We start from the raw sequence: 25,358 nt of genomic DNA, 5'->3' as shown, positions 1-25,358 counted from the left end.
AGTTATGATAATGTATATAAGCCACGCTCTTTACTAAATACTGTCGTCACGTTTTTGTGTGTGTGTGTTTTAAGCATTTTCTAAGGACAGCACGAAAACAGTAAAGAAAGGGAAAAAAGTCACCTCTTTCCTATCGGTGGAAAAATGCACCATGTCGACCAATTAAAAAAAAAAAGAAGTCAACATGTGGGATTTGGTTGTTTAGGAAGAGGGAAAAGTTCTGGGAGTGACGCTAACGGCAGCGAGACATAGCAAGCAAGAGAGAGAGAGAGTTTTTAGATGTGGGAGAGTTGTGACGTTTAGTGTGGAGTGTTTACTTAGTTTGTTGTGTTGTCTTGTGTAGCTGTTCTGTTGTGTAGTCGTTTTGTGTGTCAGTGAGGGCACAAATGAATGTCACAGAGGCACATTGCAGTGTAAACGCTGTAATGAAAACCAGCGGAGTGATACACCTGCTGTTGTCAGGCCTGCAGGTTTATCCCTGTCTTTTGGTGGACAAACTTTTTTTTTTTTACTGGCACATATAGTTTGTGGGGCATCTTATTACGAAACCGGATTGTTCTCTCATTTTAGTTTTAGTAATATTTTTAAATAGTTGTAGAAAATGAAAAAACAAAACAAAAACGGCAGGTGTATTGGCTGCATTTTTAGATAAATAGTTGTGTTTACAAAATGTACAATTTATATTTGCATTTCAAGTTATAAAAATTTACTCAGCATGTCTGTGGGTTTTTTTACAGTAAAAAAATACAACTAGAATTTTAAGTTCTTTGTGTGATTTCAGATCAGTAATAGTACTATTAATAGTAATAGTAGTACTAATGCAGTATGTCAGTGAAAAAAACAACTAAATTCAGTTGAGCTGAAAAGATACCAAACGAGGCAAGGGGAAAAAAATAAAATGAAACAATCTGATGGTGAAATACAAACGTAAACTCAAAAGGAGTCAAAAATGGCCGGTTGTATTTCAGACCTCAGTTGGTTAATCCAACCAAGCATGAAAAATTAGGTTAAAATTTTTGTTCATGACAGTGCAGATTTCTGGCATTTTGTGTAATTTAACATGTAACAATGTGATTGTTTTCTAACAAAAAACAGTGTGAAACTTAAGTTAGACTTGTGTTTGTAAATGAACCACTCAATGTTGTGTAGCTTTCTGGATTTTATACTTATTGGGCTACATATTTATTTATCATACAGGCTATACAGTACATAGCATCAAAACTCACATGTTTTATGTAACTAAATCAGAATCAGAATCAGAATCGTGTTTATTGGCCAAGTATATGTGCAGACACATACAGGGAATTTGGTTCCGGTAGATGGTGGCTCTCAAGCACAGCAATGTAAATCTCACACACACACACACACAAGTGTCTATATATACACATTACACATACATACACAAAGCTGTGTAAACCAACTATAAATAATGAATCTAAACTTGTATACATAAAATACAGAAATGAATGAGGTGGAATGAATACTACAAAATGTACATAAGGTGCAGTTGCAGTCTGGCAGTGGGAGCAGTGTGACAGGTCAACTGTTAAGAAGGGAGATGGCGAGGGGAAAGAAACTGTTCCTGTGTCGAGTGGTCCTGGTCTGCAGGCTTCTGTACCGTCTGCCAGAGGGCAGCAGATCAAAAAGTCTGTGTGCAGGGTGTGAGGGGTCTGTGATGATTTTCCCTGCCCGTTTCCTGGTTCTTGAGAGGTATAGATCCTGGATGGAGGGCAGGGGGGCACTGATGATCCTTTCTGCTGCCCGTACAGTCCGCTGCAGTCTGCTCCTGTCCTGTTTAGTGGCTGCTCCATACCAGACTGTGATGGAGGAGCACAGGACAGACTCAATGACCGCAGTGTAGAACTGGATCAGCAGCTCCTGTGGAAGACTACTTCCCCAGTTGTCTCAGAAAGTACATCCTCTGCTGGGTCTTTTTGAGGATGGAGTTGATGTTGGTCTCCCACTTCAGATCCTGGGAGATGGTTGTACCCAGGAACTTGAAGGTCTTCACAGTTGACACAGGGCTGTCTGATATGGTGAGTGGGAGCAGAGTTGAGGGATGTCTCCTGAAGTCCACTGTCATCTCTACAGTCTTAAGAGTGTTCAGCTCCAGATTGTGCTGACTGCACCAGAGTACCAGCCCCTCAACTTCCTGCCGGTATGCAGACTCATCACCATCTTGAATGAGGCCAATGACAGTGGTGTCATCTGCAAACTTTAGGAGTTTGACAGCCGAGTTATTGGAGGTGCAGTCGTTAGTGTAGAAAGTGTGTAAAGTGTGTACCGTATTTCCCGGACTACAAAGCGCACCTAAATATTAGCCGCACAAGCTAAAATCAGGGGAAAATCCTGTTTTGTACATACATTAGCCGCACCTGACCAAAAGCCGCAGGTGTTTCAATGTTGACTTATCATATGTAAGAGAATATGCACAAAGGGAATTGTCAGGAAAGAGATGGCTGTTTGGAGACATCACTTTTATTAATATTTTGAAAAACAAGTTATGGGTACATATTTGCACATGTAGTACATAACAATAACCTACAGCACACCAGAACAATAGATTCGGCCTACCTTTTAGGCTCAGGTGCAGTGACACAGCTTTAACAAGAAGAAAAGTCAGTCATTCACCATCTTTCTCTTCTTCCTGCGCACTAAAACCACCAAAGTCCTCTTCTCCAGTGTCGGATACAAACAGGCTCAGGATGGCTTCGTCATCCACTCTTCTTCTCTCCTTCGTTGTCACTTTCAAAACCAAAGAAATCCTCATTGTCAGTGTCAGAGTCGAACACCCTCAGAAGGGCCGTGGCGGTGTCCTCCTCTCCATCATGCAGCAGTCCAGCCCTTCAAAATCCGTTGGTGATCGTGGATGTTTTCACACTTTTCCACGCTGTCAGAATCCACCGGTGGAGTTGGGCATAACTTGCTTTTTGGGCATAACTTGCAAGTTTATCGCCGCTCATCATCCACGACTCCCGCTGAACGCGTAGCGCTACTTTGAAGTTTGTTTTTCGCGCTACTTCGTACGGCACTACGTTGCCTGGCGGACGGACATGTGACTAACATACCACTCTTGAACCCCGATCCTTCCGCCAGGCAACGTAGTGCCGTACAACAGCGGAACACACAAAACAAATCGTCTTACGATATGACAAAAATCATGGAAAATCCATAGAAAAGCCGCACCTGACTAAAAGCCGCAGGGTTCAAAGCTTGTGCAAAAAGTAGCGGCTTATAGCCCGACATTTACGGTAATTATGTGGGCTACAGACAATAATTAAGTTGTAGACTATATTTATATGAAAAACGTGTATACTTACTGCATTTGAATCATTTTAACCATATGTAACCACCTGCACATGTGTTTGGGGGGGAAAAAAGGCTTTGATTTTGCCACCCTAAGAAAATTTCTCTAGATCCGCCCCTGACTGCAGGTAAGTGTTCTCAAAGTCCAAGGGTGTACCCTGAGGTAAGTATTTCTTTGTGGATGAGAGTGGGCAGGTTTCTCCAGAAGTCAGCCAGGCAGGCACACCAAGACAGGATCTATGATGAAGGAGGACAAGACAGGCAAGTCTGAAGCATGGATTGACAGATACACTGCCACACTTGTCTGCGCCAACAGTCTGGGTTGTTAGAATCGGTGGTAAGAAGCATTAACTCACACACACATGACTGAAGACGGAGAGGATAGAGGAGGTGGGTCAGCTCCTGAGAGAACAGGAGGCAATAGAAGACTTACTTCTCTTGATATTTTGATCAGGATGCTGGTTTTACATCTAGGATTTTATTTTCTAGGATTTTCATTTTCTGTTTTTATAGAACTTCATGAATGAGAAGGACATCTAAATTTAGTTCTTTGCTCTTGAGCTTTGAAACTGCAGCTCACGTTTCAATTTTGCTCGCATTTCAAGCTGATCATATGTGTTTGGCTTGTTACGATCCCCTTTGTTAAAGTTTGAAGGGATTTTAATGTTGTATAGCACACTGTTTGTGCCTTCCAAAATACATTTCAGGTGCCAACTATCCCACACTTTCTTTCTTTGACTTTAAAAGGATTATTCAAAGTTTGCATACATGAATGAGATGGAAACAGGCAGAAAGGCCGACGTGCGAGGAGCAGAGATAGTGAAGGTCCAATGCTTTGGATGGGGTCAGCTATCCACAAGAGAGGTAAAGAAGAGAGTGAAGGCAGGGTGGAGTGGGCGGAGACACATTTGAGGTGGTAGATTAGTAACACAAGCATGGCAGCAAAATTGAAAGGGAACTTTTTGCTACTGACACCAAAATGTTTCTTAGTCTTTTCCTCCTTTTTTAAATATATAAATTTCTCTGCAAACTGTCGACATTTACTCGGGAGACAAAGATCTTTCCCCTTCAAAGGAAAAATGTAAAACATTTTTGATTTCAGCGGTAAGACACAACTTGTAGTTTGAAGGCAGATATCTTCCATTTGTGGTTTGTGTTGCACTCTTTCACAGTTTCCCTTCTTCTCGGAGATAGCAGAAATATGCTAGCAACCAAAGCAAACCCAAGAAGATTTTGATGTGTTACCCTCCTTGTGACTGATTTAATCTGGTGACAGCCAGCATCTTCCAGCAACCACTCATCAACCAGTCATGGAATACACACTGATCGGTACTTTCCATTAAGCCACTGACTGGTCTGTAGGCCTGTGGGACTGAGGGCACTGAGGATTACCCATTAGACTCAAGTGGACACTAGAGGAAGTGTAGGTTTTGGCTTCATTTGTAAGTCCAGAGGATAACCTCACCATGTGACACACATTAAGTCAGAAACATAGTGTACTTGGAGTGGACTGTGAGTGTCTGTCAGTCAGCTTAAATCACTTAAGCTTGCAGACATATAAGCAGACACTATTGGAGTTTAAAACCTTCAGTGTTTATGTTTAAAAATGTAATTTGATCTCTATTTCATATACTCTTAATATTCTCTTAAGAAGAGGCTAGAATTAAACATCTCTTAAAAGACAAGGGAAAAGGTTTGACATGGGGAGCTCTATCTGTGAGGAAAATAACAGAATCCTGTGTGGATGTTATGCTGCCATAAAAACAGAAAGAACAATCACCATTTCTTGCATTAGTCATTCTCCAGCTTGCAGGGAATCCTGTGTGGATGTTCTATCTCTCTGGCACCAGGATGACTTGTGAAATCTGTGCCTTTGATAAATGCACTAAAATCTTTGGCGAGGTGCATGAAAAGGATGCCCTCTGAGCCCCGTCTGATTCATCATTTATAAAGCTCAATGAGTTAGTGGCAACTCTGCAGTCATCTGCATCCCTTCAGTTCACTGCAGGGGACGGAGAAATAAAACGTTTGTTATATGCAGACGACCTTGTATGAGCACTGCGGCAGAAATCTGTCCTTTCAGGAGTATCACCGTTCATCAGTAAATACAGACTACACACAAGTCACAGTGAGCCACAATAGACTCACAGTGAAAGCAGCTACAAGAGTCAGCCTATCTGGGTGGGTTCACAAGCAAAATAAGGCTTTAATACCACAAACATAAAGCTAAAGATGAGTGACAAATAAAAGAAAACCCAACATAGAGTGACTTAGTAATGTGTCTGGCCACCATGCCCCATCAGAGCAGCTTCACTACTCCTTGGCATTGATTTTCCTAGTAGCTGGAGCTCTACGAGAGGGATGATCACCATCCTTTCAAAGTAAATTCCCTCATTTGGTGTTTTTAATGATGGTGGTAGAAAGCACCGTCTGACACACCAGTCCAGAATCTCCCACAGGGGTTCAGCTGGATTGAGATCTGGTGACTGTGAAGGCCTCGGCATATGAGCACAGCGTCTGCTAATTAGCGCTGGTAAAACAATAGAATTTCACTCATTAAAACTGAAGCATCAAAACCGTGATAGGTTGTCACGCACACCAAGCCACCGTAGTTGTAAGACTGTTGCAGTAAAATGCCCCAAAAGACAGTGACAGCACAAACATGGTCAAGAGGTCCAGCAGAGGGTGGGAATTAGTGGAGCTGAGGCCAGACAGCAGTCAGCTATAGCGCCCTGCCTTTAAGCCCTGATAGTATCCAAATGGATATTTTAGAAATAGAATACAGTTGAGCTGTTATGAAGGGAAACCTCTCCATATAGCTGGATACTACTTTTTTATAGTAGGGGCAATGGGGCTTGACTCACTTTTTGAAGTAGCCTCAAGTGGCCTTTAGAGGAACTGCAGTTTTTGCCACATTTGCATTGGCTTTATTTTTCCTATTTAGCCCCAGAGGTTTCCACTTGTGTTTCTCTTTCACCCACTCACTCCGTGAGTTTCAGATGCACTCATGGCTCGGCATTACAAACACACCAACATGAACATCTCTGCAGTAGTGATGTGCGATACCACTGATTTCCTTTCTGATCCGATACCAAGTAAAATTCAGGGTGGTATCGGCGATACTGATCCGATACCCATACTCTGTACAAAAACTTAATGTTTCATTGCATTTCATAATACAATATATAATTGTATTATGTAATTGTAATAATAACATAACCATATTGCTTCATAATGATTAGAGGACATCAGACAACTTGTTTTTATTGCTTAATAATGCAGAATAATCATATAGAAATTTTAAAAAAAACTGACGTTGTGCGTCTGCGAGAGACGTCTGTCTCGCCCTAGCAGCACGTGTCCCTCTCCTCCTCTTCAGTTCACCTCAACATAAGCTTATCATATTCTGTAATATGATTTACTCCAAGGTGTTTGACGAGGTCAGTGGTGTTGCCACAACACCTCACTGTCTTGCCACATATATCACAAACCGTGTCTGGGCTGTTTGTGGAGGTAAAACGCGTCCACACATGACTCTGTTTACGCTCAGCCATTGTTGTGAGTGTGCACACCAGGGGCTGCGACACATTTATACAGCCGTATTTCGCATATGACTATGAAAGGCGTAAGAGGAAGTAGTTCCTTCCAAATTAGACGATCCGAATTGTATAGTTTCTTTCCACTGTGTTCATTTTAATGGAAAAACTACAAATTTACCCCAGAGTACTAAAATATCGATATTATAATATGAGAATCGATTCTAGAACATAAATTGCTGGTATCGGAAGAATTGATATTTTAGTATCGATCCGCACACCACTACTCTGCAGGGAAGGGATGAATAGTTTGTGTGATCTACACTGAAACATTGGCGAACATCACCCCAGAGGCAGCGGGTGTCTGAAGTCTGCTGAGCTCAGCCCACCTCAGGCCTCAGCTGACAAATTGTCACCTGGACACAGTTTTTTTGAGGTACGGATGAAATGTTGTTTTTTCCCTTTTGGTCATGGGTGATAGTGATTAGAAGCATTTCCATTTTCACTCAAAGATGTGTTTTTTTTAGCTTTTAGCTTGCCTATACTCATTTATAGAACACTGTACGGTCACACATGTAGGCATAAACATGACTTTTATAAATCCATGATTTATAAAAGATATGGATATAATTAATGTTTGTGTTCAATTTGTAAAACTGTGTTTGTGTTGAAGTTTCCCGGTGCCCCCTGTGGTTTTTGTGTTGTGTCGATGTCTGATACTCAGCCATGCAAATGAAGAATATCTGAATCTGAAGCAGAGAGTCTGACAGACAGGAAACATCTCTGTGTTTTTCCCTGCAGGCTGTTCTCACATTTAACTATGTTCAACCCACAACATTCACATGACATAAATTATTCATTCCATCCACAAACTGCATGTGAGTGTGTGGGTGACTCCATGTGTGTGTGTGTGTGTGTACACACTCGTGCCTTTCCTTTTGTGTCTGCATGTGTGTAGATTCATTTGAAGCTAACAGCTCATTTATACCTCAGTGTGTTAGTGCAGCTTTCACTTTCTGTTCAGCCCATTTTTCTTTTATGCTGTGATTTAAAAACAGCAGTAAATTCTGAGTGTTTGAAAGTGCAGAGTGAATAAACTATCCACTAAAAGTGTGAAGCATGTGTCAGTGTGTGTGTTTGTGTTAGAGTCAATATTTAGCCATGGCTTTATTCAAAAGCGAGGACTGTACTGAGGCGGAGCAGCGCTGCAGCCCACCTTATCTTAAAGCACTGAATGTACTTTTCTGGGCAGCAAAATGTAATATATAAATACAGTTTTTGATAATGAAGACAGACTGCAGTGGTAATGTTGTGATTAGAATTGAAAATTCAGAATATCTCCAGCAGGGCAGCAAATTTCATAACACTAGAAACTGCAGACTGTATTTTAAAGACAGATCTCAATCTGCTATAAGCAAGGACTTGGCAGTGGTGAGAAGGAAGAACCTCCTTTAACAGGAAGAGACCTCCAGTAGAATAGGACTCAGGGAGGAGCTGCCATTGTTTAGACACACCACTGATATTGCATTGTGCATTGAGAAGAAAACAGTCCTACATATTTGTTTACTATGTGCTTTGTAAGATAGGGTCTATCTTACAATATAAAGCGCCTTGAGGCGACTGTTGTTGTGATTTCGGGAGTGAAAAGAGGGGCGTGAAAGAGAAGCACTCAGAGGAACTAAGCGTGGGTATTTAATTCCTGGAGCTGGCTCCACGGGACAGGAGCCTGAGAGCTGACGATCCACTGGTTTGAAGTTTCATCTGTAAGCCTCGAGCTGACCGTCTTAATCTTCTTTAAACCAGATGTAACAAGTCAAGGTTATGCACCCTAAATGTGCATTTTCAAATGGTAATTACTAGTTAGTCATGTGTTACATTGGGAGTTTGTTATTATTTTTTCCCCTACCATTCTGACGTTTTAGCAGAGTAGATGTCACACAGTGGAAATTTGTATTTATCTTGTATATTCTTTTTATTCTGATTTTTAGTGTTTATTTATGAGTGTTGTTTTATTTGCATGGCTTTATTCTGTTTCTATTGCATGGTTTTTAGTGTTTTATGTGACATGGTTTTTATCCACTGTGGACTGGCTGCACATGGGACAAATTAGCTGATAGGGACCACCTGCTGAGGCAGGGGTGTGTCCAGAGGTGGCCTATCAGCTGTGTAAAGACCTTTTAAAACAGGCTAGCTGATCACTGAAGGAGAGAGGCCCCAGACTGGAAAGTTAATGCTAGATGGCCAGTGTGACACGGCGACCCAGTCCTGACCTCATGGAATGGCAACAGTAGGAGACAATGCGTATGATTGGCAGCAGGGCAGAGGTTTACCCAGTAAACAACAGTCTCTACTGTTGTTTACTGGGTGCAGCTGGGTTGGGAGAGGGTCGCCATGGCCATGAGCCAGGGCCGCTTCTGGGACCATTGTACTGGCCCCTATTTGTTATTTTACAGGACACCGACGCAAGGGGAGCTGTGGCGGTGGTCGCATGATGGATTCTGGTGCAGAACGCAAGCTGGGCTGGGATGTGATGGGCCAGTGGAAGGACAAGAAGATGGGAGGCTCTTTCTTGTCTGCCGAAGACGAGGCTGGCGTGGACTCTGCTCTAAAGAAGGAATTCCTGGCCTGCTGATGAACCCATAATGAACATGTGGCATAATTATAGCAGGGGTTTTTTAGTGAATGTAGAAAATGGTAGTTTTACGGGTTTTAGAATTGTTTTATTTAGTTTTAGTAGATTGACAACATTTTATTACGTACATTTTAACCCTTGGATGCACAACCCACCAATACTTACACTCTTCCACGAGTGGGGTCAAAAATGAACCCAAATAGAAACAATGCATTTTGCTATAAACTCGGTTGTTATTCTTCAAAATCTTTAAAACGAAGAGTTGTAACATTCTCATATTTGAGGTATTCCTCATAAAACATGTTTGTGACATGAGGCCCTTTGCATTTTTATTTATTTTTTCATTATTTTTAAGAAATTGCAATTTTTGTATCACTTGTATCACTTTTGTATGCTTGCTCTGCATATACTGCAGAAGCTGGGCCTTCCCTTTGAAAGACACAAGTTATTCATCCACTGTAATACAATCACTGAGGATGAATTTCTGCCTGCAGTTGACCAGGAACAGGCCCCATATGTAGCGGAAAGCTGCCATGTGGTTTGTTTTCAGTCGGTAAGCTCTGGTCCTCTTGTCATCAAAGTGCAAGAAACGGCAAATATCTTTAAATCTTTGAATTGATATAGTGGCCTTGTACAATGGGTTATACAATGGGTTTATTCCCAAAAAGCACACCGAGTGGTACATCCCAGTTCTTCTCACTTCCTGCAAAAATGGTCAATCAAATGACGGCCAGGAGCTTATGTTTGATTACATTTTTCCACTCTTTTCCCCTGTCTGTGGCTACTCTTCATGCCTCCATGTTTGTGCATGTCAGCACCTCTTCTATTATATTATCAGACATGAACATCTTCCATGCATCTATTAGGGAGACAGTACTAAACCCAGGTGCAAGCCCTGGCTGACTAATTCAGAATATTGTGGCTAGAGCAGTAAGAGGGGCTCATTCTGTTAGACTTAATATCCATTTCCTCTTCAGAGGACTCCTCTGTATCTGACTGGCCTTGTTCAGTGGGGGGGCAATAGTCTGGGTCCTCTATGTCTTAGATGTCAGATTCTGAGTCAAAGCCTCCAATGGTCTCTTCACCCCATCCGTCCTAGATCATTTGTAGGGCAAGGTCCACAGCTGGCCTCATAGCAGCCATGTTACTTTAAATATTTTTAAAAAAACATCAGAAAGAACAATGTTCGAAATGCACAGGAAACTATAAACAGGGGTGCACATAAATGGTCTGCAGGTGAGCATTTGGTGTCAAAATAAAAGACGCATACCAGATAAGAAGTTAGAATGCTCGTTTGCGTACATTAGATGTTCTGGAGGAGGACAGACATTTGTTCAGAACTCTTAAAGATGTCAAAGAACCAAGCTCCGTAAGCAATTACTTTGGCATTCCTCCACCGCAAAAGAAGCGCGTATTCTCTGAATTTCCAGGAATACTTTATTTTGACAGCGAATGCACACCTGCGGACCACTTATGTGCAGCCCTGACTATAAATAATATACGTTACTGTGTGAAAATAAATTCCTGATCCATCAGAAGTGTAAGTGGGACAGTCAGAGTTGCTAAGAATGAAAGTTTCATAGAATAGTCCACATTTTTGACCCCACTTGTGAAAGAGTGGGGTAGTGATACAAAATCTGCATTTTTTTTTAATTAATGAAAAAATAAATAAAAATGCAAATGACCTCATGTTACAAGCATATTTTATGAGGAATACCTGGAATATGAATATATTACAACTTTGCATTTTAAAGACTTTGAAGAAAAACAACCCCCACGGGGTCAAAAATGTCCTGCTGTCCTGCTTTCTTTTTAGCAGGACATTCTGGCGCGACTGCTTTAGTGTCCCCGTGTGTTACATATACACAAAAACAAATGAATAAATAAAAGTCACTGAAACAGACGATGTGAGGATTAGCTGTCTAAACTATTAAACTTTGCCACCCTCGCGTGCTGGCACCATTAACTCGAGCATGTTATCAATATTTGTAGGCCATCTGCCTGCACTAATGACTTTAATGGATGTTGCAAATCAGCAAAGTGGAAAGGAAGACGGATGACATCTCATAAACTCCACTCAGTCCAGCAGTATTTTGATCCAGAGAATGGATGGTGTGGATGGTGCGTCGGAATAGACGACATAATTAAAAGCACAGTTTTTGCAGAACTGCTCAGAGTCCTGAGAAAAGCTAAAACTACTGTCCATAAATCAGTAGCTTGTAGAGCCACCTTCAGCAGTGACTTTGAGTGGGCCTTTGCAGCACATTGATTCCCTTCTTTTTCCGCCATTCTCTCACAGATCTGCTGCTGTGTTCGCGATCATCGGGGCGAGAAGGTGTCCAGGTGTTCAGGCTCAAATCATCAGCTATCCACCACCATGTTTGACGGGTGGTGCGAAGTGTTTGTGCTCATATGTTATGTTTGGTTGTTTGGTTCTCATGGTGCTGCATTGTAGTCCAATATATCATCTTTGGTGTTGTCTTACAAATGACAGAGGAACTCCTAAATTGTGATGTTTTTTCTAGAGAGAGCAGGTTTTCCACTGCAACCCTTCCAATCCAGCCATCCTGCTTCAGTGTTTTTTCAAATTTACTATTATGAATAATAACATTTAACATGCTAACTGAGGCCCATACAGTCTGAAATGGAGCTCTTGGGGTTTTGTGCAGTTACCCTGACCACCGCACAGTCTGAGCTTTGGGTGAAATTGCCGGGTATCCACTCCTGGGAAGACTGTAGTATTGTGTTAAAACACACCAGAACACTCCAGGCCAAACTCGCCCAAACTTCTCTTTTTACAGAGATGCTCACATCTGTTCACCAGCTGAGCAAGTGCACTGGCTGACCCTGCTGGTCATTAGAAAGAATGCAGGTTAAAAGCACTTCCTCACTTGGATATACAGTCTGTGTGTGAAACTTAAAGCTATTGTCATTAGTCTGGAGTTCTGCTGGTGCCTCCTACATGCTGCATTGTTAATCGTCTGAGGGTTTGAGCATAATGAAATGCTTACCTCACAAACTCATCTAAAATCAGGTCATAATGTCAGTTGCATAAACCATTAATTCAACATTAATAATTAGACTCAGACTGTGGAGGCAGTCAGGGTTAGAGGAGAGGATTGATTGTATGGCAGTTCCATAATTCAGTGTAATTTCCAGCAGTGGAGCCACAATAAATTCTATGAATGTTGCAGTGGTGTAAACACTGTTGGAATACTGAATAGACTCACGGAGGCTGAGTCTGAGTGTTGAGGCAGGTCAGAGGGCTCCTCACCCACTGGAACAAAAAGCAAGCACGAAGAGATGCCAAATGAGCACAAAGAGGTAACGCTAATAATGCAAATGCAACATGAAGCAACCATGAGTCATCCAAAAGAAAAACAAAGTGATGAACCTGCGTACTCCTTTTCTAAAGCTTTCACATGTCAGAGTTTTATAATCCAGCTGTGAGATCTGGGACAAGTGAGCAAGCCTCACTGGGTTATTCCATGTAGTCCAAGCCCGGAGCAGCTCTCGGCATCGCAGCACAGCATCTGAGCTTCCCCAAGTGTGCAAACATGCATTAAACCACCCGTGTAGGCCCTCCTTATAGCTTTAGGTTCTGAGTTGAGTTGGACCCCAGCATACTCGCTTCTGGGTGTAGTTTGTTTGTTTTTGTGCAGATGGGATGCTAGGAGTATTTAACATTTCACATCCTCTTCAGAAGCTGCTACGCCTTTAGGTGCTTTGCCTGCATGAAAGCACCTTCATGCGTTTTTAAAAGTTTCTATTAATGTCAGAGAGCAAGAAATGATTCATAGCAGTCAGCTTACGCTGAAATGTATTATAAATCCCCACAGAAAATCCCACATTGCAGTGAATAATAAAGGCAGATTAACAGTCGTGGGCCAAAAAAACAAAAAAAACATTTGATTTTCTATTGTTGATTGTTGTAAAACAAAAGACTGGTTGTTTGATGAGGACGTTCCAGGAGAGAGCTCAGTGACAGCACAGATTTATTTGGACAAACTCTGAGAAGATACACCCCAGTGAGCGCTGACGGGGAGCCTCTGCTTAGATGAAAACACCCCTCCTGTTGCAGACTAACAACAAGCATGATTTGCAGAAAGTGGCTATATTTATCACTGGAAATGTTCAGTCTGCTTCCCCCTGCTTTGTTTTCAGTTTTGTACACACTTACGTGGACACAGATCGTGTTCAACGTTAAAAGCTTAAAAGCTGAAGATTTGTTTGTTTTGGCAAAGCAGAGTTAGCTTCCCGGCTGTCTCAGCCCTCATGCTTTCCACTCCAAAAAAAGACAGAAAAGTGGACGCCTACACCAAACAGTCCAACTAAATGATCAGTCATCACATTAATTCAGCCAGCGGCACATAACAATATTTCAGCTCCAGCCTGTGTGGGAGCTAGCTGGTGTAACAAGAACGACTTCTTTAGGCAACCTCATTAAAACTTACCAGAGAAGAGGATTGTTGAGGATCCAACCACTGAAAACTTTTTTTTTGTTTGAGGATTTTTATGACTGATTACTAATTGATACTTTTTTAAGTCAGCAAAGTACTTATTTAAAACTGCTCTGATATATGCACCACCATTTCTGCCCTCTTGGTGGCAGAAGACCCTCATGGCAAAGTGTCAAACCTGCTAACGGGTTAGCATGTACTTCTTCTTTTTTAGATGCAGGAGTGTAAAAGAGGCCAAAAAGCTCCAGAGTTGGTGAAAACCCCCACAGGTGTTTTCAGGATTTAATGCGAAACAAAAAGAAAGAAACATTTTTTTTGTCAGATTTTTCTTTTTCTTTTTTTTTTTTTTTTAAATGACATCAGAAACAGCAGTATGCGACATTACGTGATGGCAGAGCTTCAGTTCATCCTTTGTCTTTTTTTTTTTTTTTTTTTAATAAATAGGACAGGGGGAATGAATGAGAGAAAGAGGGGGAGAGAAAGAAAGAAAACCAAAGGGGAGAAGAGACGGTGAGAAGGGGGGGGAAGAGAGAGAAAAAAAAAAAAAACTCCTGGGTCACCTGTATGGAGAAAAAACAAAAAAAACAAAAAAAAACAAACAGAGGAGACAGCAAACAACAAAGAGCAACATAATAATAGAGAAAACAAAGCACCATCACAATAAACTAGCTAGTCATAGATATCAATATTTACTAAATAATAAACGATATTGTGCAGCACGCAAGATAGACAGCGCACAGTGTGCTTTGAGGTAGCAGCCAAGAAAGCTTTAGTCCGCGTCTGTGAATACCCATGTGTGCATACCTGTGTGGATCAGCATGCTTGCATTCCAACGGTTTCTCCATGTAATGATCTGCTAGGGAGTGTGGGGGGGCCACAGCCCCGTCCTCCAGGGTGTGAAGCAGGTATGGAGGAGATCAAAACTCCAGACATCCAGAGGCCCCCAGAACACAAGAGACCATGGAAGACCAACAGAGGGGCAGCCGCGCCACTGTTCCAGTAAGAGCTGAGGAGAGTCCCAGATGAGGGCTCGCCCAGCAGCCGCGGAGCAGAAGTCAGGGGGAGTTGCAGTGACGCGCCCGTGAGCTCCGCCGGCCCCCAGCTGTGCCTGAGTGACCGAGCCCCAGGCCGAGAGGCCGGGGGCACCCCACCTCCTTTGTCAGATTTTTCAAGACCTTCTCAGATGGAGCTTAGATCGCATAAATGTGCACAGGATGTCTTTTAATGTATGACCTTGTGGCGGTATTAACAACAATACTCTCAGTAGTGTGGGTCATCTACATATGCAAAGGTCCAAGCTTCAATCCCTGGATCACCTGTGTGCAAGTTGAAGTACCTTTGGGGAAGATACTGAATCCCGAGATTCATCCTTACACATCCTTAAAAGTGTGAGAGTTAGAATTTTAGGTTAAAAGTGCCTAGACATAGAAAATACTGTCATGTGTCAATGAATGAGTGACGCAGTAAGAAAGTGCTGTGAGAGCTCAGAGTAGAAAAGTACCAGTCCACTTATAAAATCTGGATTTTGAAGTCAGAATGGAGTACGGTTTGTCTGGTCCTGTTTTGTTTTTAAATTTGTATTTTTCATTCTTACTGTGATTATATACGACCGTACTGAATGGAAAAGTTGCAGTGATGCAGTTTAAGCTAATATACGTTGGCTTAGTGAAGCAAATCCAAAAAGGCAAAGATCATTTGATCAAAAAGGCATTTGAGCCGACTGAGCTCTGTCTTCCCGGTTATCTTCTGTGTTTTGCGGCCTGTTGCACATGGGCAGTAGAGTTTCACCTTCAGGCTCCAGCTCTCATTTTCAAATCTCTTTTTGCTTCAAGCAGTGAACTGACCTTGTGTGCATTTCTATAATGTGGTCTGTTCTATGACAAGTGGAAGTCGCCACTGAGGAATGTGTGGACCAGGCTGAATGGCGTCATTCTGTTAAAAGATCCATGATTGACATCCAGCAGCACTGATATACAAGAGTTATAGCATAGATTTTCTGACAGTTCAGAAACGTGTGAACATGTGAACTAAAAAGAAACTGCTCAGTCTGAAAGGCGTGTGTGTTTCAGCCAGCAGTTCAATGTTGTATCCTGGTTTCTACATGCTAGTGCTACATGCTACATGCTGTGCTTTATATTGCTATAGTGTTTTTAAAATGCTTGAGTAATTGAAGGAATTGTAATTAAGAGCTGAAACCATATGTAACAGATGACCTGAGCCCCTCAGAGAACAGCCTCTCCTAGTGTCTGGTGGTCTTTTAAAGAGTACGGTTTGTTTGGCAGTTTTCCAGCTTGTGATGTCAGCTGTTCCTCTTCCTGTCACCTTATCTCCAGTGTGGCTTTCTGCTTCAAATGTTGGTGATTTCAGGATCTGAAGCGTCTCAGAGGCTCAGGGAAGACAAATGACCGGTAAGGAAAAAAACCTCCACAAAGTCGGAGTTTTTGCTTTGCTGCAGTTGTCACATTTGCCTGGTTTCCAAGGAAACTGAATTATTTTCCCTCAGATGTATCCTGATGCTGTTTTCATTCTCTGAATCTCTGACAGATTTGTGCTTCATTGAAGAGGATTAAGAGATTTTACACATATGTCAAACATGTGCTGCTGTTTTACATGTTTTTCTTAAAGAGACGCTGAAATCTAAAATAAGACACCCAAAAATCATATTTTTAGAGCCTTTAGTTTAAAAATCACAGGCTGCATCAACGGCTCACAGCATTACAGAAAAGCCATTCCTGGGTGGGGGTGGGGGTCTTTATCCCAGATAGCAGGACCACTGGAGCCTAATTTGGACTCCCTCTGGCATTTATGGCTTGTTTATGGCACTGGCAGATGTTTTGTTGCACAGATCTGGCAAAATGTCATGATACACCTGGTAAATACTGTGGTAAAGAGATACTTTGCATGCCCTGTTTTGAACAGAGATAAGGTTTAATGTTATATTGTTAACGCACAGTTACTTACAGTATCGTTATTGACTGATGCCAAATTAGCCTGGAAAGCATTTTCATAGTCTCTTCCAAAAAGTGTATAAAGTGCTAGATGTGCTGACATTTGCTAACAGGTGTATTTTGTGTAGCTCACCATGCCAAAGCTCTAGTGTGGATTGAGGAATATGTGTGTGGTGCACAAGGAGAAGCTGTTCGATTTATTGAACCAGCATTCACAAAAAGAAGCACAACAGAGGGGCGCTGTGAGGAAAAGACTGCAGGCGGGAGCAGACACTAAAGTTCCCATATCGACTGACAGCGTGACTACGAGCACCCCAAACAGAGCGACAGGAGGCTGGTGGTGCAGCTGAGCTCAGTGCTCAGTACATGCTGCTATGATCGAGAAGTCCTGGAGGCTTTAAGGTGTCATGTCATGTGTTAAACTCACAACACGACACAACACAACAGAGTGCACCTGAGGCCTGGCTGTCCTCGGGCTGAGCACGAAGCATAACACTGGATCCAGAGGGAAACCTCCACAGTCAGGTTAATCACCAGGTCAGCTGTCATTTCTGACCAAAACTGCACTAAAATACCATAAGTTAAAAAAAAATAGTGAATATACCATTAAATGCATTAATATAGATTTTATTGATTTATAGAATGTCAAACAAATACCTGTTTATTTTCTTTTGTAATGATTTAAAACAACACAGAATACAAATATACACTCATCACTTTATTAGGTACACCTTGCTGTAGGAAGTTGGGCCTCTTTTTGCCATCAGAGCTGCTGCCATCCTTCGTAACAGAGATTCAACAAGGTGCTGGAAACTGCCTGACAAGACAGCATCACAGTGCTGCTGCAGATTGGTCAGCTGCATGTCCATGATGTGAATCTCCTCTTCCACCACACCCCAAAGTTGCTCTGTTGGACTGAGAGCTGCTGACTGTGGAGGTCATAACTCACTGTGATGTTCACAAGCAGTCTGAGATGATACGACCTTTGTGACATGTTGCACTATGCTACTGGAAGTAGCCAAGCATTAACCCTTTAACACCTACCATAGAACCAAATCTGCCAGAGCTTATGTTTATATTTTTACATGCTGTAGTGCCATTTTTGGGAGCATTTCAAGTTGCTATACATCAATACAACTATTATAGCCCATATATTAATAATAAGTATGGATTAAGTCCATAGAAACTACATAAATTGCAAAAAAAGTGCAATAAACTACAAAAAATTGAAAATCGTTTTTGTTTTGTTTTTTACATATATTTCTAGTTAGAGAAATTCGAGTGGTTTATTCCTCAAAACTTTAAATACAAAAAAGTTGCACAAAAAAGTTTCCAACCACAGGACATTTAATTTGAGTGTCTTCATAGTTTCATTTTTGAGATAAACCAATTTTTATATACTGCAGGAAAAATGAAAATAAATATTCTAATGCAAATTTGCAAAAAAAAAACAGCATGTGCATCAAAATAAACTATTTCCAGCAGTGCAATTTGAGTTCTAAGCATCCCAGAAATGATACAGAAAGGCATAAAGTCAAACTTGACTTTTAAAAACACCAGCATAGGCTTATAAGGCCCTGAATGTAAAAAACTACATTTTACGCGAAAATTACATCACATCCGGTTTCGGGCAGGTAATGGTGGACATACGATAGTTCGCGCTGACGTCTATTCCAACCTAGGAAGTGTTATGAACCTCTGATGAGATCTGCAAAGCATGTTTCTGGAATATCATGTTTTTGTTGCTGCAAGTGCTTTTTATGTAATTTTTGCAAAGCTATATGTGGAAGGAAACCATGACCGAGGACAAGCTGATGGCATAACATGTAAGTACAACTCCTCCAGTTTCATATGCAAAAAAAAAATAATTATGCTACCTTACGTGGTTCAAGTTCTACAGAGATTTAAAAATAGTTACACTACACAAAGCGTGCCCGCTCTGACCGGTTTTAAAGGGTTAACAAGGTGTAACAGTCTCACACAAGATCTAATCATTGTTGTTAACAAAAACTCCAAAATTTCCACAAGTCATTCTTTAAACACATATGAATGCATGCAGCCCCATCAGATTATAAAACAAACTCATAATCACTTCAAAAATCCCTAAGACTAATGATAAGAGCTGAAGCTGTCTAAACTTGGAAGACAGGGAAGAAACTGTTTCATTGCCAGAACAACCTGCCTTTCCCAAACCGGTTGGGAGTAGAACCACAGAGGAAAAGCTGACTCTATACAAAGTCAAGAGGTTCCCAAAAATTACAGTCCAGCAGCGTACAACGAACAAGAATGAAAAGTCTCACAAAACCAATTCACACCTGTTTGGTGATGGATCAGTCCTCTAATGCCTCCTCTTTTAGAGTCCAACTTTAGTACAATGTTTTCTTCAAGATGATAATAATCTGCTCCCACAAAAAAACTGCCACTGACGTCTTTAATCTCTAAGCCATTTAAAAAAAAATGTATATTTTGTATTTTGGCAGTGTTGGACTTCCATACTCAAATCACTGAGTGCCGCACTTTGACTCACTAACAAGTGACAAAGAGCTCCACTCTTCAGATCATGGTGTCTAGAAGAAGTGTAGCTCACACTGATTATCGCTGTGTTTTGATTTTGTGTTCTGATTTTATTAATGTTAATCTGTCTAATCGGAGCCTTGATGTTCAGTTACATGGAAAACGTTAGCTGAAAGAGTCAGCAGCTTCATGCTTCACCGGCTCTGAAAATACATCTCTAACTGTAAAATCCACCAAAGCCCAGACAATCACCGTTCTCCACAAACGCTTCTCCTCAGACGGCTCACAGCACACGAGTACTTCTGCTAGCTTTGAGGCGGAAAAGAGCATTTTTGTGCTAGAGCTGCAGATTTTTTTGTTTTCGTGCAGCCGCTCAGAGAGTTGACCACAGCTGTCATGCTGCTGAGACTGTAATCCTCTGAGTGTGTGTTTGTGTGTGTGTGTGTGCTCCAGTGGATTTCTGAAGGTGTAACTTAGCCTCGTATTGCTGAAAACCTTTTTAAGCTGTCAGCCCCAATATCTGGTCTTTACAGCAGCGGTTAAAAGGTACGTGCACATGTTTGTGTGTGTGTGTTTACCCACCAGACTCTCTGTGACAGTGCAACAGCAGTGTAAATGGAGTTTAAATTTCAAATGACCTCTGTGCCCTTAAACTCACATTTCTTTTTATGCAGCATATACACACTGTGCATCACTGAGCACTGTGACAGCTGTGGTCATGACCTCAGATGCAAAGAGCTGTTTCCTCAAAAACAAATAAAACTGCTGCAATGACAGAGAAGGAAGAAAAGAAAAGCAAGCATGTTTGTTATTATTCATGGTGGGTTTTTTGCAGCATCCTTTTATTGTTGTATTATAGATAGTTACTTCGCTTGCTGCCATCCCATAGGACGTAACCACTGTGACATCATCCTCTGGTTTTGGACTCGACGTTAGCATTTTTTACTGCCACCATGCTGAGAGTTTCAGAGACAACAGGACCATAATTACATGTTGTGTTGTGTCGCAGCTTTTTCGAAAACATGGTTGTGAAATGAAAGTCGTTCCAACACCCTTCATGAATGTCAGTCGAGTTCCCTTCCTGGACTTTCAAGCAAGAGGGAGCTTGTTAACAAGAATTTGTTTCAATTAAAACAAAAGAAAATGCCAACAAAAGAATTCCAGCAAGTGGGAACAATACCATGGTGGGATTAATCATGACGCCAGAAGGCTGGAAATGTATAATTGAGTTTTCTTTGCTCATCTTTAAAAACAGGACACACATGATCTGACCGAAATTCTTGCATTACTGTTACCTAATCTGCTGCACTATTGTAGCTTCAGATCTTATCCGACTGAACCAACGAGCCATCACAGTTCACAGTTCCACACCTCATTACTCACAGTGAAAGTGTGACGATTGTTTGGTGTGGCAAAAATCCACACATCCATACAAAGAAGCTCACCGTGCAACACACAGACAGATGAGCATGGATCATTGTTTATATGTTTATGAAAATACGGAGACTAAACAAATTGAATTCATTTGGACACAAAAGCAGCAGTAACATGAGGCGAGCAGTTATTGCGGATGTGACAAAATAACTGTTGGTGATGGAAAATGGGCGTGACCCAAGATAAACTTTTCTCAGTTACCAATGAGAGGGAAGAATCCTGTCCACGGATATGTGACCTTGTGAATGCTACTCGTCACAAGTGTATGATCAAATTGGGTTCTGCCCCCATAGCTATACAATAATCAACAATACTCAAACCAAAACAAAAGGAACAGATTCAGTTATTGGTCAAGGATGATTACCGTAATGGGAATATGTTTAATTCCTCTGGATATCTCAGAAAAATGAAACTAGTGAGCAATGAGTGAGATTGCAGTGCTAAAAAGCAAGTGGCCTAAGAGTTCCTATCAGTAGGGATCCCAACCCTTGCTGATGCGGCGAGCTGCAGCTGTAAAGAAGCTGTTCTTGCTGGAGGGGAGTAGTTCAAAATTTTTTTTGTCTGGGGTGGAATCTTTCCTGCTAACCTTGGGATCCTGGAGGGATGGAAGATTGAAGCCAATCACCTTCCCAGTGGAAGACTTTCCTTTTATCCTTTTCTTTTTCGAGGAGATGCATGTCCACTTGCAGCGAGACTAACAGGAGCCTTAAAAGAGTTATCAATCAATCTTTGTTTATAAAGCACTTTTCATACAAAAAATGTAGCACAAAGTGCTTTACATAGTTAAAAGCAGCCCACCCCACCCTCCAACTCACTCCCCACACTCTCATTAACATGAATGATGTGAATACACACATATCCCCCCCCCCCCCCCACACACACACACACACACACACACGTTCGCGCACACTTAAAGAGTAAAAATTGGGCTGGGTTCACATGAGCCAAGTGAGGAAACACTATAACAGGGAGCCGTCTGCACCGGGAGCCGGTCACAGACCGCAGCCTCCAGGTTGGGCACACAGCAGGAGGGAGGCAAAGGAGCCCCCCAGCCAGGCTGAGAGGACCCCCAGAGACCCAGCAGCCATGGTCGATCGCAGCCCCGGTGCAGAGAACCCCCTCCGAGGAAACACTGGAGATATGACACAATAGGCTATATACAGGGTAAAATGATAAAATAAATAAGAACGGGATACAATATAAATATAAATATAAATAGAGTAAGAAGATTAAAAAATGGATAAGAATAAAACCAATAATTATTAGTTAAAGCCTAAATTAATAATAGAATAACAGGATAGAATAAATAAGCATAAAATAAATAAACGCTAAGTAAAAGCTAAATTAAAAAGGTGGGTCTTGAGCCTGTTCTTAAAAACATGTAGGTTCTCTGCGGCCCTGAGCTCCTCCGGCACAGATGAGGACCATACCACTGAAAAGCTGCCTCTCCGTGAGTATGTGTCCTGACTTTAGGGAGAATCAAAAGGCCAGTACCAGAGGACCTCAAGATCTGAGAGATAAGAAGGCCCAAGACCATTAAGACATTTAAAAACCAATAAAAGAACTTTGAAATCGATCCTGAAACACACGGGAAGCCAATGCAGCGATTCTAAAACCGGTGTAATGTGGGCCCACCCTCTGGTCTTCGTCAGCACACGAGCTGCCGAGTTTTGCAAAAGTTGTAAAGTTGAAATATTCTTCTTAGGAAGACCAGAGAGCAGGGCATTACAGTAATCAATGCGACTGGTAATAAAAGCATGCATCAGCATCTCTGTGTTGGCCCAAGAGAGAATAGGGCGGACTCTGGCTATATTTTTTAGGTGAGAAAATCCAATTTTGGTTACATGTTTAATATGTGGGATAAAACCAAGCTCAGAGTCAAAAATAACACCCAGGTTTTTCACTTGTAGCGAAGGACATAGTGAAAATGCCTCTAATTTAGACAAGAGTTTCTCTCTCTGAGCCTCGGGACCGACGATTAAAACTTCAGTTTTGTCCTGGTTAAGCTGTAAAAAGTTTTCTGCCATCCAAGATCTTATATCTAAAATACAGTTAAAAAGGGAATCCATTGGTCTGGTGTCATCAGGAGACACAGAGATGTACAGATGCGTGTCATCAGCGTAACTGTGAAAGTTCACTCCATGCCTCCTGATGACACCGCCAAGAGGGAGCATATACAAATGAAAAAGTACAGGGCCTAGAACCGACCCTTGAGGCACACCACATGTCATTTTATGGATCTTAGAGGAGCACGTATCCATACTCACCATAAAAGTTCTGTCAGAGAGATAGGAAGTGAACCAGTTGTGTACAGCACCAGAGAGGCCCACCATGTGTTTCAGTCTGTTTAAAAGAATAGCGTGGTCTACTGTATCAAAGGCTGCGCTTAGATCCAGTAGCACCAGGACTGAGAGCTTTTGGGAGTCCCAGTTACATCTAAGATCATTTAAAACCTTTAGGAGAGCCGTCTCTGTGCTGTGGTTCACCCTAAATCCAGACTGGAATATCTCCAGGATCTGTCTATCATTCAAAAAGTCATTAATCTGAGTAAAAACAAGTTTTTCTAAGATTTTACTTAAAAATGGTAAGTTGGATACAGGTCTGTAGTTATTAAAATCATTACAATCCAAATTGCTCTTCTTCAGAAGGGGCCTCACCACCGCCGTTTTAAAGGCAGCAGGGAAGACACCCAACTGAAGAGAGCAATTCATCATGTATAAAAGCTCAGCCTCAAAAAATCCATAAAGTGTTTTAAAGAGTGAAGAAGGGATTGGATCTAAAAGACATGTGGTGGGTCTCACTGTGGAGAAAACTTTCTGAAGGTTCTCAGCATTAACCAGGACAAAGCTGTCCAGTGTCTCCTCAGGTACAATCGAGCCCTCATATGTGTTTACAAACATATCGCGATTAGATAAAATATCAGATCTGATGGCGCTGATTTTTCCCCTGAAGTGGTCTGCAAACTGTTCACAGAGTGAGTCTGTGGGGGTTCTTTGGGAGCTGTTAAAATCAGGGTTAAATAAATGATCTATGGTGGAAAATAGGACCTTGGGATTATTTTTGTTATTATTGATTATTTTGGCGAAGTATGAATTTCTTGAATTCCTTAATGTATTATTGTACATTTTAAGGTATGGAGGATCTCCTCCATACCTGCCTTACTACCACGCCGGAGGGGTGAGGGTGCGAGAGGCGGATCCTCCTGCCCCCTCTGCAGCCACCACGCATCTCAACCACGGTCCATGGCGCTGGTTGGAGTGGAGTGGAGCTGACCAGAGCCTTTGGTCTGGCCCCTACATGAAACCAGGAGTTCTCGTCCTTGGCAGAAGCACCAGCGACGCAAGTTGAGAGCCTGTGTTAACTGTTGGCGGGATCTTGGGACACAGCAGCTGGATGGTGCACTGTGTCGGCTAGCTCAGCGCTAGTAGCGGTGGTTTGAGCTTTGCCAAGGAGGATCATGTCAAGTTCGCATTCAGCCCCCTGGATTTGGTATAGCGTGGATATCCTTTGTTCCAGCTCGATCACTTTTTGGCTCAGGTTGCTGCAGCTTTCACAGCTGGATGTAGTGCCATTCCGGAATCTCGTACCGGCGACAGCATCAAAAACAAAAACAGAAACTGCCACTTTAGCTTACGTTAGCTAAAAAGTCAGTCGTGACCAGTGTTGGGTAAGTTACTTTAAATGAGTAACTTAGTTACATTACTAGTTACTTCTATCAAAAGTAACTCAGTTACTTCAAGTTACTCGTTACTTTCAGAGTAACTAGTTACTAGGGAAAGTAACTTTGGTTTTACTCAGAATTCTCTTGTTAATGTGTTGCTTCCGTAACTGGATACCCAGCAAGTTTGCCAGTCTTCTAGCTTGCTTACTTGCCACAAGTGCACTGTGCCACCTACCAATAGAAAGGAAAAAAATAATGTGCACATTTCCACGAGAGAAATCCCACGCCTGGACCGTCGTTGACCGCCGCATGATTCTAGCCTGCTTTTTACATCCAACACAAAAACTGCAGTCGTGGTGCTTTCGATTGTACTCAGAACTCGGAAATTCTGCCTTCTGAATAGGAAGATGTAGGTAACACCAGACTGAAGATGAGCTGCATACAGAGCTGGACTGGGACAAAAAAAAATCGTCCCGGGGAATATGACTTGAGACCGGCCCACCATTATAAGAAAAATCATAAAGCCTTTGAATGAAAACAAATGCTGTTGTGACAGTGATGTACACTGTTCTGATGGTATATATGCATTAATCTATCAGTTGTTTGTTGTAAGACTCAGATAATTATTTTTTTAAAAGTGAGACATTTTAAATGAGAATAAGAAAGTATTTCCTTGTGCCCCCCTTTCCCTTTTAATGCCCTACATGGACCCCTGGCAACACTTTGCTAGACCCGCCCTTGCACAGTTACCAGCTGTCAGCTACGTAAAAAAGGATCCTGGGGTTATTAATCTCTCAGAAACTGTTCATAACTTCCCTTCAACTCATTCATGTCACCTAAAAGGTAAACCTGTTTCTCCATCACCTG

Source organism: Astatotilapia calliptera, chromosome 17 (assembly GCF_900246225.1).
Source record: "Astatotilapia calliptera chromosome 17, fAstCal1.2, whole genome shotgun sequence".
NCBI lineage: Eukaryota > Metazoa > Chordata > Actinopteri > Cichliformes > Cichlidae > Astatotilapia > Astatotilapia calliptera.
The sequence above is the reverse complement of the archived record's forward strand: the minus strand, read 5'-3'. Positions refer to the sequence as shown.